At 41.0% G+C, this 16,214-nt stretch overlaps 1 protein-coding gene across 6 annotated transcripts in view; it reads left to right on the forward strand.

Moving 5' to 3' along the window:
* Window positions 1-16,214, forward strand: part of TENM3 (teneurin transmembrane protein 3) — a 605,330-nt gene that overhangs the window by 471,702 nt on the left and 117,414 nt on the right. The window lies entirely within an intron of this gene.

The following is a 16,214-nucleotide window of genomic DNA, read 5'->3' on the forward strand; positions in this document are numbered from 1 at the left end:
CTGTGGATTGAGAAATGCTCCGCCAGCCTCGTGCAGGCCCCTGGTATTCTGCCAGGGAGGACGTCCTCTGCTTGAATGGGCCACGTTCCTCAGCTCACATAAACCTCTGTTCAAATCCTAGCTTCCTCACCTGTTTACTTTGTAATCTTGGTCCAGGTGCTTCATGGTTCAGATCCTACAAGAAGGATTTAGGATGACCCTGAAATAATCTGTCTGGGATCATAGCAGTTCCAGGCATTTGAAAGAACATCTTAAGGGCGCCTGGGTGGCTCAGTTGGTGAAGCGTCTGCTTTCAGCTCAGGTCATGATCCTGGGGTCCTGGGATCAAGCCCCACATCAGGTTCCCTCTGCCTCTGCTGCTCCCCCTGCTTGTTCTCTCTCTCTGTCTGTCAAATAAATAAATAAAATCTTAAAAAAAGAAAAAGAAAGAACATCATGTACATATGGCTTCAGAAATTCTGCAGAGCTTATAGAGTTTTAAACTCTTCTCTTTGACTGCAGGAAGAAATCCACATTATGTCAAAATCCACAGACCCGTGCACATATCCATCTGAAACATGTTTCCCATAATAGTGCTTATCCTCATTTTGAGACGTGTGCCCTGGCTTTCTTACTCTCCTGTGTTTCCCATTTATACAAGTGCTCACTCACTCACAGCCTTTCACAGTTTACAAAGGATGGTGGTCCACGGCTTCAGCAACACCGGTCTGACAGTCCCCTCCTTTACGAGAGACTGAAGTCCCCCCACGTGATCATAGAACGCACTGGGGACAGTGGATGTGTGCCTGTAGAACTGTATACACATGGAAGCAAGGAACCTTCTTCCTGGCCTTGTAAACAAGCCCCCCACATAAGGAACAGGCAACAGATGCCCCAGGAAGAGTTAGGTTCTCTGGAGAAAAACTGATGCTCCAGCCTGCCAGCTGGACCAGGGATTCATAGGAATTTCTCCTTATGGAAAGGAAGGCTATCTCTGGGCTCAGACCTTATCCACAAAGTGGGACCTAATTAGTAGTCACTTGTCTTTATTATTTCTCCAATAGCACCCCCCCCAAACAAAAACCTATAAATTGTAAGGAATTCTTATTTCTATTTTTCCAAGTAAAGGCTCTCGGTATGTATCTCTTAAATACTTATAGTCATGGGGTTGGTGGGGGGGGCAGGAGGGGACTGTATTTGCAAGACAGAGGAGGTACCTGAAAATCATGGCTTTTAAACTAACTCCGTGATGACCCTGCACTGTCCATACACCGGCGTCCACGACCTCAGCTTTATAAACTCTCCAGAGAAGCCTATCACATCATCTCTTTAGAAATTCTAGATTACCACCCTAAAGAGAGCCTTGGAATTCTGAACAAAGCTCACTAGGAGAATTAACTGTGCCAAACATAATGAATGAGACGACTGAGTCACGGCTTCTAAACACAGTACTTTTGTTTATGCAGTCCTGTTTTATTCTTATTATATAAATACAATGCGAAGGAGCAGCCATGGTGTTAAGACTTCAGTAAACTCCGTGCTGGCTTGTAAGCCCATTTGAATGGAAGCTTCTAAACGGTATTTAGTGTGTAAAAGAAGAATTTCTATGGTATTCCATGAGACCGTCTTTGACTAACAATTTTAGAGATGAGAGGTCAAAAATGTGGGGTCTCAGGCAAAACTCATGGAAGTGGACAGTGGGAGTGGAGAGGTGAGAATGAGGTTTTTCAACTTCTAATACCAGCCTCTTCCAGAAACTAAAATTACTCCCCTGGAAAGAATGACACAGGCCTATATTCACATCCTAGCTCCTTCATTTATTTACTTTGTAACCTTGAGCAAGTTACTTAACCTCTTGGAGCCTCAATTTCCTCACATGGAAAGAGGGAATTGTAATACCCATCTCCTGGCTCACTGACTCCAACAGTCTGGCTGCCCTACTCCATTTCCCTGGCAGTCTCCCCTCCACACTTTTCTACCATTGTTCCAGATCTTCCTACGGTCGTCAGAACCCCCGCTCTGTCAACAGATGGACTCTTCTATTCAACAACAAATAGAAACTTCCCCAGGAAGTTCTTTTAATTTCTTGTAAACAAATCTCCATTCCTCTGTGTATCTGGATCTGCACTTTCACTCCTGTTGCCCTGTATTCAAGGCTATTCTTTCGTGAGCGCTCTCGATCCCATTCTGTATCTTCCAAATTTGCCCACTGTTGACACCTTCTGTCAACACGTGAACGTACGGAGGCACCTCAATGTTTAAAAAAAAAAGCCAAAAAACCCTTGACTCTCCCCCCTACTCCGGCCCTACCCTAATTGTCCCTTCTCCCTTCACATCCAGCCTTCGTGAGCACAGCATCTGTATTGACTATACTCGTGTCTTCGCCTTTCATGTACTCCTTTCTCATGGCCGTTTTCTACCACGATGCGTTGGAACTGATGTCTTCCAGGGTTATCGCTATGTCGGTAGTATCAGTGAATACTCTTCCATCTTTATCATATTTGAGTTCTTGGTAGCATATAATAGTTAATCTATCCCTCCTAATTGAAATGCTCTATTCTCTTAGCTTCTATGATACTGCATTCACCTTGGCGCTCTTCCTGACTCTTTGGCAGTGATTTCTCAGTTTGTTGAGTTGACTCATCTTTCTCTGCCTGATCCCTCAACATTGCCGTTACTCAGGACTCTGCTCTTTTTTGGAATATGATTCCTCTGGGTTCTTTTATCTGCTCTCCTGGCTTCCGTCACATTCTATATGCTATGTGCTGTGTTAACATTCGCATGCTCCCAAGTCAATATGTGTGGTAGAGATATTTCTCTCTCTCTGAGCTCCAGACATCAACTATGCAAAATCTGTCCAAGTCGCTTTGGAACTCCTCCACCTGGATATCTTCCAAGCACCTCAAACATCATGGGTCTAAAACTGAACCCATCGACTACTTTGGTTCTCTTATTACTGCATAATAGGTCACATCAAGATTCAGTGGCTTAAGAGAACAGTTGGTATCACCACTCCCAATTCTGTAGATTGACTGGGAAATTCTGGTATTTGTACTTGGGTGTTTTGGTGCAGTTGCTTTTAGATGTCAGCTGGGGCTGTTTGAAACCCCACTGAGCTGGAAGTCCAAGATGGCTCACTCCCATGGCTGGCAGTTGGGGCTGTGTGTTGGCTGGAGCTCAGCTATGGCTGCAGACCAGAGCATTCCATGTGGCTTGGGCTTCTCAGAGCATAGCAGCTGGTTCTGAAGAGAAGTATCCCAAGAGGGAGCATTCCCAGAGACCCACACAGAAGTTACAAGCCTTCTCACATCCTACGATAGTGGACACTTGAGGATGTCACTTCCCTTACATCCTGTTGGTCAAGAAAGTCAGTAAGATCAGCCCATATTCATGGGAAGGAGAATTAAACTCTCCGTCTTGTGTGGGGAAATGGCAGGGATTCATTTCACGAGAGCATGTGCAATAGAAGATATTGTGGTGGCCATCTTTTGGAAAACACAGTTGCCGTATCATCTCTCTTTCCAAATTTGTCTCTCCTTCAGGGCTTTTTGGGTCAGAAAATGGCATCATCATTCACCCAGTTCCCTGGGCCAGAAGGCCAGGGGTCATGCGTAGGCTACTCCTACCCTCTTACTTCCAGGTTCAATGAATCACCTAGTCCTGTCAGTTCTAACTCCACAATATCTCTTGGATCCATCATCTCTCACCTGGATTATGGAAGCCACCTTCTGTCTGGGCTGTTATGTCTCTAGTCTTGTTCACAGAGTCTTCAAATACAAATGTGAGATATCCATACCCTGCTTGACCCCCTGCATTGACCTAGACTCTCGTCAGTTGCCTTTAAATGACTTACAAGGCTCTCCACTCTCTGGCTGATCATCACGCCGTACTCCAATACAGAAACAGTATGGGGGAGAGACAGTATAGGCTTTGAAGCCAACCTCCTGGTTCCCATTCTAGTTCTGATCATCAGTGGCCTTGTTACTTGGGACAAGGTGCATATAGCTTCTTTGGCCTTGAGTTTTCTCGTCATTAGAACAGTCTTAAGGATTCAATGGAAATACTTAAAACAGTATGTAGTACATAATAAATACTTGAAAAATGTTACTGGCTATCACTGTTACCACTTAATGTATGTCTTCTCTGCCAGAGTCTGAGGCACAGATTATATCTGTGTTCCACTGCTCTGTCCCAAGCTCTCAGCATAGTTACAGACATGAAAAGGTGCTCAATTAGTATCTATTAAATGAATAGATGAAAGTAGTATGACTAAATGCTATAAAGTATATAAAGGGCCCAACATGGCGGGTTGCAGAGTATACACAGAGCAAACCTTGGTAGAGCCTAGTGGTTAAGAATTGAAGCTCTGTCACTTACTGGGTGACTTTACGTAAATGACCTTCCCTAAGCGTGTGTTTCTCCATGTGGTAGTACTGAGGTTTAAATCAAATGATGCATGTAGGCAGCCAGGGAGTGACAGGTGTTTGATACATGTCAATAATTATGAGTTCACTCTTTTTAACACAATTCTAGATCATGCACTTGTAATTTGTAGCTGAATTTTTAAGAAGATACATTTTTATTTTTTTATTTTTTTTTATTTTTTTTTTTGGTGCAAAATTGGTGGTTTATTAAACCACGGGGACAGGACCCGTAGGCAGAAAGAGTTGCTGCACAGGGGTTGTTGNTTTTTTTTTTTTTTGGTGCAAAATTGGTGGTTTATTAAACCACGGGGACAGGACCCATAGGCAGAAAGAGTTGCTGCACGGGGGTTGTTGAGAGGTGGCTGATTATATACTATGGGGTTGGGGGAAGGTAAGGAAAAAGGGAGGTTGAGGAAATACTTTCATATGTTAAAGAAGGCTCACAAGATACCAGAGGCCTTGCCATTGTCAAGTTAAGGTTGTTTTTCCCTCTAGCCAGGCGTTAACATTAAGATGGTTGGGAACTTCCTGGAGGCTGCAGATTATAAGGACATTTAATTTTATCTACATTCCCTTCCGGAAGCTAGGTTATTGGTAGAGATGCTTCGTTCTTGTAAACTGCTAAAGACATTTGTAAACTGAGGGAGACTTAAGTCTTGCAGGATTGTGGTATCTATAGGTAACTATTTCTTTGTCCTTTAGGACAGCCAGGCTTGCCTGAGGAATGTCACGTACATCCCATGGTTGGGGGTGGGGGGTTTGCGGGGTGTCAGTTTCTGCTTTGTCCTCAGCTTGCCTTCTGTTCTCTCATCGTTTCCCCCCCTGAACAATTTTGACCCTTAAATCTTTAAGGTTGTTGAAGGTGGAAGGTCTCATCTTCTGTAATGTCTTCCTGCTGGATAGGGGCATAGAGGAGTCCCTACCTATGGGTCAGTATTGTTCAGCTGGGGAATGTATAGGGGAGTCACAAAAGGGGAGGCAGCTGAATCCAACATGGACCCCATCTCCTTGAGTAGAAGGGATTATCTGTTAGCTGGAAGTTATGGCACTGAAGGAGTCTTGGCACTACGAAGGGAGACACCAGAAATGACAAAATAAGGTTAACATTGACCGACAAAGAGAGATCTGAATAAAAGATCTTTGATAGTTACCTCTGATAATTTTCCTTCAGTCCAGGAGTTTAAAACAATCACTAAAGCAAAGAGATCATTTAAAGCACCAGTTTGAGTACTCATGTCAGGTAGAAACCCAGATATGTTTTGTGGTAATCTGGACTGTATACACAGCATTCTGTTTTGTGTTTTTTTTTTTTTTTAAGATTTTATTTATTCATTTGACAGAGATAGAGACAGCCAGCGAGAGAGGGAACACAGGCAGGGGGAGTGGGAGAGGAAGAAGCAGGCTCATAGCAGAGGAGCCTGATGTGGGGCTCGATCCCATGACGCCGGGATCACTCCCTGAGCTGAAGGCAGACACCTAACTGCCGTGCCACCCAGGCATCCCACAGCATTCTGTTTTTATGCTAGCACAAGTTTCACCTTATGTAGCAGTTAAAAACATCTAATAGCATTCTGTTTCTTAAAGCTGCTTTACATGTTTGTATTATCCGAGCATTTAATAAAGAAACGCTATTTTGACCATGTACTTAAGAGTTTCCATGTGCCAAACAATATTCTCCAGTCTCAAAAAGGTAACAAAGGTAGATGCTAGGTGGTCACCAATGAGACACAGAACATGTCCACTATGGTTTTAAATTTGGAGGGTTAGTAATGGTTTTAATAATTTATCCATGCATCCAGGCAATACCCAAGAGTGCGGTGGCCTATCCAGCCTGCGGGAAGCCATGGCCACAGATTACAGCTGCATAGCCATCGGGGCCCCGCCAGGAGCCAGTCATGTAATACTGATACGTCTTTAAATCGTCATCAAGAATATTCTCTAAAGCAATAGAAATCCTTATTATTAGTTATTTGGATTTTATGAAAGGAATCATATCCTTAATATTCCTTTGAATGCATAATATTATACGCTTATTTATAGAGAGTATATTCTGTGCCATGCACGGAGCAAGGCTCTGAGACTATAGCAGTGCAAAAAAAAGATAATCACAGTTGATCTCAGAGCATGTGAATCACTAGGCAAAATAGAAATCAAGCAGGCAATTACAATGAGTTAGCAAATGCATACATAGTAGGGCACATAGAGGGTACCATGGCAGGGTATTTCAACACTACCTTTATGTGGAAGGAACAATTAGACAAATGCCAAAATTTAGCATAGAATAGTTTGGGATAATATAAGACGAATAAAGGCCATAAATTTTGGCTAGTACAACTCTGGCAAATTACTTCTCCAATCAAAAAACAAAACAAAGGCGCCTGGGTGGCACAGCGGTTAAGCGTCTGCCTTCGGCTCAGGGCGTGATCCCGGCGTTATGGGATCGAGCCCCACATCAGGCTCTTCTGCTATGAGCCTGCTTCTTCCTCTCCCACTCCCCCTGCTTGTGTTCCCTCTCTCGCTGGCTGTCTCTATCTCTGTCGAATAAATAAAAAATAAAAAAATCTTAAAAAAAAAAACAAAACAAAACAAAATCCACTCCTTTTGTACAAACTTCCAGTTATAAAATAGATAAGTTATGGGGTATAATGTATAGCATGGTGATTGTAGTTAATAATAGTGTATTGGATATTTGGAAGTTGCTAAGAGAGATTTTTTAAAAATTTTAGTTAACATGCAGTGCAACACTGGTTTCTGGAGTACATTTCAGTGATTCATCACTTACATACAACATTTCTCATCTCAAGAAAAAAAGTTGTAATTATGTGCGGTGATGGCTGTTAACAAGACTCATTGTGGTGATTACTTCGCATTGTATACAAACGTCATTGTGTTGTATTGTACTTCTGAAACTAATACAATGCTTTCTGTCAATCATGTATGAACAAAACACTTTTCAACTCCTTTTTTTTGAGTACAAACTTAAAAACTGCATCTATATGTGTGTATGTATATATACATATATGTATGATTCATCCTGTTTAAACAAAATAATTCAAATGCTTTTAAACTTTACGTCATTGTTCATCGTGTATGAATTTTCTCAAATACTGGACAATTTCAAAGAATTAAATTTTATAGCAAGTTAAAGATTGCCTATGTTTTGAAGAAATGGGCTGACAGGGCAAGTGCCTTGCGTTTTATTCAATATTGTTGATACGGTTTGTGTTGTAGTGTGCAGTAATTCCATAATTAGGTGCTGTATTGATTTTGTTCATTAAACTATGTTCGCAAGGTAGTCGTTTTAATTCACTTGGCTTGTGATGCTACACTCTGTATCCACAGTGTTATGTCACGTGGTTGTTTATAAAATGATATGTTCTCTCAGAGATCTCAAAGTCAGGGTAGGAATCCAAGGTTAAGTCATAGAATTAGAGGATGGGCTGTTGATTGTCTGTAAATGCCTAACCTTGCTTCCTGACATCTTAATTATTAGTGCCTCTGTGGGACTTCAGATGATAGTATCATTCACCCTCCTCAACAATTGTGTTAGACTTTTACAGTTGGCTGTGTATTCTGCCTTCTGTTTTAATAATTATGGGCTTGTTTACTTACATCATATGCAGGCAGCAGATTCATGATATGGAATGGCAAAGAGTTTTTTGCATCTCTGTTTTTTCTGATATCACAAAATAATTTTCAGACAGATACCAAACCTCCTAATTATCGGTATGATTTAAATATTCCATTTTGTCCTTGTAGCATCTAGGGTTGGTAAATTATTATTTGTACAATATCTCAGAGCTCAAGGCATGGTTAATGCAGTATCTGAAAAATGAAATTTTACTGAAAAATTTTTCCTGATGCATTTGCCTATGAACGAGGGATCACCTAAGAGGGGAGGGTAACAATAGCTTTGGGGATGTGGCCGCTTTATGTGTTCACACTCTGACAATCGTATTTTAAGACGTTGAGACTGTTGTAACACCTACTTACTGATGAAAGGGAAATTCACAGTTAGTAGGTAAAAAGACTGCTACTGGCTCCCACATTCAGGCGCAACAGGACACGTTGGAAAAAAATCTTCAAGATGATACCCTATTGTGTTTGAAGACATGGAACACCTCACTCGTACTGTGAAGGCTTTAATTGGTTTGATTCCTAACCTACACGCTTTGAGTTTAGAATAACTACAGGGCACTCTATTGCCCTGTCTATTTTTTCCTCCATTTTTCCTCCTTTTTCTCTTGGTAAAACCTACAAACAGCCTTCCCATTTCCTATGATCATTCCCAGGTTCAGGCTCCGGGGGCTTAAGGATGGAGTGATCTCAGTAAGGGAGGATAGAGAGCGCCAGAACTGGCCCTCCTTTGCTTTCCTCTGAAGCCAGAGTGTTCTGGAATTCAGGACATGATGAAAGACATCTGTGTCCAGCCTTTTATCTGGGAGGACTGACGAGCTTCAGAGGAATAGGTTGCTCGAGTATTTACAAGTTTATCAAACTGTGTCAATGGCTCCCTGACTTCCGGGTGTGGTTCCAGTCAATAAAGAGCGTTTGAAAACACGAACACACTTGACTTGGCCAAATGAGAGCAGAGCCAGGACTTGAAGAGCAATAGTGCAGAATTTAGAAAGACAAAGCCCCTTCACACAACTCCGGTGCCCTGACATTCACCCTGGAGGCTTTAGCAGGAATGTTGCACTAATCTAAGCTGCGGGTTCGGTGGATTTAAGTAAAGGAAAGTCAGCCATGTCCCGCTACATCACTGATTATAAGGAGAGGTCAGGTCTGTGTCTACCTTTTAGAAAAGACACATTGTAAGACTTTAATTCAAGATAAATTCATTCTTTTTTTTTTAAAGATTTTATTTATTTGAGAGAGAGAGAGAGCACATGAGCAGGGGGGAGGGGCAGAAGGAAAAGGAGGAGCAGACCCCCCCGCTGAGCAGGGAGCCTGAGGTGGGGCTCGATCCCAGGACCCTGGGATCATGACCAGAGCTGAAGACAACTGAGCCACCCAGGCGCCCCAAAATAAATTCATTCTAAATGGTGTAACAATTGGAAGCAAATAGAAGTGGATGGGCACTTGAAAGGGAGAGTCCCATTTCAGAGGAAAAGCTAGACTAGATGCATGATTTTCAAACTGCTTCGTTCTTGTGCCTGAAGACAAAATAGGAATACAAATTTAAATTAAATTGTATTTCCTGCAACCATAAGACTCGTAAATGTTTTAAAAACCTGTTTTCTTTTATACGGAATTGTGCTTATAATTATTAGTTGTACACATTTGACTAAAATCAACCTAATTATTATATAAATATGTGAACCATTTTTATAACTATTAAATATAAAAAGGGAAAATGTATTGAAAATACCTCTCCAAATGAGATGAATGGGGGCTTTCCCGAATAGTTCATGTAGTCATGGATGGATATTAATTATTACAAAAGCAAAGGAAGATGATTCAGTATCAATTTTATTCCTGTGTTTCTTTTTTTTTATAAATATAAATATAAGAAATCTTGCTACAAAATAAGCAGATGGGAAGGAAAGGATTTTTTTAGAGTGATGCCGTTCGACTATTTGAAATCCTTATTAGTCATATGTCAAGAATCACGTTGTGATCTATTTCTAAAAGGTGTGTTTAGCGGTCTACAAGCTGTCAGCGCCATTGCATTTCTTTGTCAGTCTTATTGAAAGCACAGAACTGACAACTACCTGCTTTCAAAAATATTTGTCACCAAGTCTTCCACATCCACCCATTTCTCAGCTTCTGTGAAGTATGCCCATAAAAAAGCATTCCCAAGGCTGAGCAAAACACTACTAATTGACCTGTTACTCTTTGACTTAGTGGCTCTGTTTAATCTGTTATACACAGAGTGGTGTGGAAAATCGGCCTTCTGTTCATTTTCATTCACCTTTGTTATTATAATATCTCTTGAATGCTTTTGTTGTGGCGTATGCTTTAAATACCTCTAACTGGCTCATTTAATTGATGGATGATACTATATAACTTACTGGCAGAGCTAGGAGAGCACAAGTCCTTGCCATGAGTTTGGCAATTGGATCGAATAAGGCATCAGAGCCTTTAATATTTCTTACCTTATGGATGTTGTCTTCATAGTCATGAAACTTTTCTGCCAGTGAAAAGCATTCTCTGCAGGTGGTTGGGATGGATACTGAGGTCACCAAACAAACATGTTCTCTCTCCCTCTTGATGTATCAGACTTCAAAACCTACCAACAGTCTTAAATACTCCAATTCTTAATGCCACACTTTGTCCTTGATAGAACTACATACTAGACAGGGACAGACACTAATGCCCTACCTTGCGTTTACAGTGTCTCAAATAAAGGAGGCTTCATCAACAAAAGTACTTTCAATTTTGCCTTTGTTTGGCACATTAGAAACTTTATGCTCAAGACAGTGTGTTATAGGGGGGCGCCTGGGTGGCTCAGTCGGGAAGCATCTGCCTTCAGCTCAGGTCATGATCCTGGGGTCCTGGGATTGAGCCCCACATCAGGTTCCCTGCTCAAAGGGAAGCCTGCTTCTCCCTCTCCCACTCCCCCTGCTTGTGTTCCCTCTCTCACTGTCTCTCTCTGTCAAATAAAGAAATAAAATCTTAAAAAAATTTTTAAAAAGACAGTGTGTCATAGTAAGATTCTGAATATGTGAGAGGTATGCCCTTCTGTTGTAAAGGGAGTCTACATACGGAAATTGTTGAGGTTCTAGAAATTAATTCCCTTAAAACAGACTGCTCCTTTCCTCATTGAAAAGCTGCATGAGGGAAGGAAGGAAGGAAGGAAGGAAGGAAGGAAGGAAGGAAGGAAGGAAGGAAGGAAGGAAGGAAAAGGGAAAGGAAGGGAAAGAAAAGGAAAAGGAAAGGGAAAAGGAAAAGAAAAGAAAAAAAAGAGAAAAGAAAAGAAAAAAGAAGGAGTCTTCACATAGTCTTCATACCTAGGGGTCTGACTCCTGTATTTGAAGTCTCATGAACTAAATGACCTCCATGGGCGCTTGAACCCTTAGATGCTATGATGTTATGATTAGTCAGCCTTCTTCACTACAGGGGGACAAGAGAACAATTATCTCAACTACTACTGCCCCCATTCAAGCACATCCAATCAACCTCGGTTCTTTTGTTTTACAAAGGAAAGAGCCTTCCTTGTGAGAAAGAGCCACCTGTTTAATTGCTGTGGGACTAACTGGATGAGTAAATACACATATTGACACAACCCTATGCACACTTATCATTTCTGTGAGAAAAAATCTTAACCCTTGAAATCAGTCTATGGAGAAGGCAACAAAACAAAACCTGAAACCCCGCGAGTCCCAGTTTGATCACTCTTTCCAACGCTAATGCTTGGGCCAAGATGATGGTTGGGGGAAAAATGTCTTTGATGAGCACCATTTTATGCTTCCCAGCACTCAAAGCACAGGTACGCTGTTAAAGTTGCTAAAAACCATTTGTAGCAGCACTGCATAGGGCCAGTGCCGTGGGGTAGATCCAATCCCATAAGCTTCGGAAAATAACACAAGAACTTGTTAATAACAACAAAGTATAATGATAGCCTTAGTAATGTACAGACCTGATGAATGGGTCCAAATATGAACCATTTCCGTACTTAAATATGACATGTGTACCAACCAGTCTTCGTGGGAAAAAGGACTACTATTTTATTTAGCATTTTAAAAATAGTTTCATGTGGAACTTAACCAAAAGACAAAAACCTGTTAGGAATTTAATATAAATTATTACTCAAGGAATATCACTTTATAGTATACATGGAAGTTTTTATTTCATAAAAACTGGTCATTTCTTCCTAATAAAAATGAGTATAGGGGCACCTGGGTAGCGCAGTCGGTTAAGCTTCTGCCTTCGGCTCGAGTGGTGTCCTCAGGGTCCTGGGATCAAATCCCACGTCAGGCTCCCTGCTCAGAGGGGAGTCTGCTTCTCCCTCTCCCTCTGCCCCTTGCCCTCCCCACTCATGAGTGTGCATGCTCTCTCTCTCTCTCAAATAAATAAATAAAAATCTTTTTTTAAAAAGTATAGAAAAGCCTATAACCTTATATCCTAAAATTGAAAGCCAAACGGATTCTCCAGTGTGGTTCAATGGGTTTTACCACATCTGATTTTATATGAATTAGACAAATTCAGAACTTAGTAATTTAAAATAATACTTTTTTAATAAAAAGCAAAGATTTTACTGATGATTATATAAGACACATAGTTTTGGAGTTCTGCAGACCTCACTTTGACTCTTACCTCACTTTGGGCGAGTAATTTACTTCTCTGAGCCTTAGTCTCTTCATCTCAAAATAATATCAACCTCATGGAAGTTTTTGAAATTCAAAACAGATAAAATAGGTGAAAATACCTGACATATCATAGGCTTTCAGTAAAGTTAGTTCCATTTCTCTTTCTGCCCTCTTTAATCTTTTCATTAAAAACTAATATATGGGGGTGCCTGGGTGGCTCAGTCGGTTGAGCAGCTGACTCTTGATTTCAGCTCAGGTCATGATCTCAGGGTTGTGAGATCAAGTCCCGCATCTTCTGCGCTGAATGTGGAGCCTGCTTAAGGTTCTCTCTTTCCCTCTCAAAAAAAAAAAAAAAAAGCTAATTTATGACATATATAGGTGCTAAGTGCAGAGAAACATCCAAAATGTAAAGTAAAATTTGTCCTCAGGTATTTAAAATTCTCTATGAATAAAGAAAGATGTCTGATTAGAGGAAACAAGCATAATCTCTGGGTGGTCAGATTATATTTTTTATCTTTGTATTTAGCTCTGTGTTCTAATTTTGCTAAAATGAGTATCTATTACTGTCGTAAAATAAATATTGGATATTTCAATGAATGATGTCATTTTTAATCTATGAGCTGATACATAACAAATTATAAGGATTACTATAACCCAATTTTTAATTTTTATTCCCTAGAGCATATTAGATTACTAAATTGTTAGTTAAAGAAAAACAGACCCAGTAGCTGACCATTAACAACTGCCATGGTTATGGACATCAAGAGAAAAGAGGAGGTGGGATTGTAAATAATGACTTTTTGTTAAGCTTTCTTGTACAGGGGCACCTGGGTGGCTCAGTCATTAGGCATCTGCCTTCGGTGCAGGGCGTGATCCCAGGGTCCTGGCACTGAGCCCCGCATTGGGCTCCCTGCTCCACTGGGAGCCTGCTTCTTCCTCTCCCTTTGCCACGCCCTCTGCTTGTGTTCCCTCTCTCACTGGCTGTCTCTCTCTCCGTCAAATAAATAAAAAAATAAAATAAAATAAATAAAATAAAATAAAATAAAATAAAATAGCTTTCTTGTACAGCCCCCTCTTGCCTCGTACCTGGGTTATTGCAACTATATCCTATCTTGTCTCTCCACTCCCAGGCTTCTCTGTACGGTAGTTTCCCCTTACCTGCACAGCAGGTGTTCCAAGACCCCCAGTGGATGCCTGAAACCACGGATCCTACCGAACTTTATATATACTGTGTTTTTTCCTATACATGCATACCCATGATAAAGCTTAATTTATAAACTAGGTGTAATAAGAGGTTAACAACAATAACTAACCATAAAATAGAATAGTTACAGTAATATAGGGTAATAAAAGTTACGTGAATGTGGTCTCTCTCTCTCAGAATATCTTACTCTCCTTACTCACCCGTCTTTTTGTGGTGATGTGGGGGAGGGGTAACCTGCCTCTGTGATGAGCTGAAGTGAGGTGAGCGGTGCAGGCATTGTGATGTAGTGTTAGGCTGCTGTTGACCTTCTGGGGATGGCAGGTAACTGAAACAACAGGAAGTGAGACCAGGGGTAAAGGGGACTACTGTATGCCTTTAACGTCCTTGAATATGACTTCATTTCACCTTTAGCCAAATGGTCTCCCTGTAGCTTATAACTTCTTTGCGACCAAAGGTTCATTTGTCATGAAGCAGGGCGGGTAGAAGATAACCCCAGTCCGGGGCACCTGGGTGGCGCAGTCGTTAAGCGTCTGCCTTCAGCTCAGGGCGTGATCCCGGCATGCCGGGATCAAGTCCCACATCGGGCTCGTCCCACATCGGGCTCCTCCGCTGGGAGCCTGCTTCTTTCTCTCCCACTCCCCTTGCTGTGTTCCTTCTCTCCGCTGGCTGTCTCTATGTCACATAAATAAATAAAATCTTTAAAAAAAAAAAAAAAGATAATCCCAGCCCTTACGAGTAAATACTCTCCCTCAAACTTCACATTTATCTATAAGCGTGAATTTATTGTGAATTATTCTAGACCCCAATGGGCATAACTTGGATATCTGCCATACTCATCTGTGATCACAGGACACTTTCCTTAGTAATCCGGAATTCTGTTTCTCCTGATTATAAACACATGTGCATGCGTGTGCACAAGCGTGCGTGCACGCACACACACACACACCACACAACATAGGAAAAGTGCTTTTATGGCATTGAAATACAATTAACCCATATTAGGTCAACTTCAAGTATCTATTTTTTAAGCTTTTATTTAAATTCCAGTTAGTTAACATACCCTGTAACAGTAGTTTTAGGAGTACAATATAGTGACTCATCATTTCCATACATCACCCTGTGCCCATCACAAGTGGCCTCCTTAATCCCTATCACCCATCTCACCCATCCCCTACCCACCTCCCCTCAGGTAACCATTAGTTTGTTCTCTGTAGTTAAGAGTCTGTTCCTTGGTGTGTCTCCCTCTCTCTCTTTCTTTTTCCCCTTTACTCATTTGTTTTGTTTCTTAAATTCCACATATAAGTGAAATCATATGGTATTTGTCTTTCTCTGACTGACTTACTTCACTTAGCATTATACCCTCTAGCTCCATCCACGTCATTGCAAATGGCAAGATTTCATTCTTTTCTGGCTGAATAATAATTCCATTGTGTATATACACCACATCTTCTTTATCCATTCATCAGTCGTTGGACACTTGGACTGCCTCCTTATCTTGGCTGTTGTAAATAATGCTGCAGTGAACGGAGGGGTGCATGTATCCCTTTGAATAACTGCTTTTGTATTCTTTGGATAAATACCCAGTAGTGTGATTACTGGATCATAGTATAGTTTTATTTTTAACTTCTTGAGGAACCCCCATAGTATTTCCCAGAGTGGCTGCACCAGTTTGCACTCCCAACAGTGCAAGAGGTGAGGGTCAAAGGAAAGAGGTTATGGCAGCCTACTTCAATATCTTTATGAGAATCTGAACTTACCCCTCCCTCCCTCCCCTGCATCATGTCCCCACTTACCCCTTCTCGGCCTCCTTTCCAGCATCTGAGTTTTTATACATTCTAATGTACAGTTCGGAGGGAACTACATGAATCCGTGCCATTGATTGGTTTTGTTGTTTGCTTAAAGATTGATTTGTAAATCTCCATAATCTATTCTGCCTTAATTTACACTTTGCAGTGCTATGGTACGTTTAGAAAGACTGATTAGTAACAGACTTAATCTCTCCCAAGAAATAACAAGACATATATTTGTAAGATAATTACGTTTCAAGTGATCAAGAAAGACTGTAGGTGTGAAAAGAGTTTCAGTAATAGGCGTACCTTGGGGGAAGTCAAAGGATTTTTACTTAAATATCTTAAAGAATGTGCTAAATCACAATTCATTGAACACCAGTAGCTCACAAAAAAGCTTTTAAAGTGAAAATTCTATGAGAGCATTTCATTTATCAGAGATGGAATGCCTGAGCATTTAGTGAAAAGAACTTTTTGAAAGGAAAGCTGTTTTGTTGTTTGAGGCTTTGCGCGGGGGTGTTTGTTGTTACTGTTGTTTTAATTTTTCATTGTTTTTCCAATGGATCTC

This window comes from Ailuropoda melanoleuca, chromosome 18 (genome assembly GCF_002007445.2).
Source record: "Ailuropoda melanoleuca isolate Jingjing chromosome 18, ASM200744v2, whole genome shotgun sequence".
In the NCBI taxonomy this organism is placed as follows: Eukaryota; Metazoa; Chordata; class Mammalia; order Carnivora; family Ursidae; genus Ailuropoda; species Ailuropoda melanoleuca.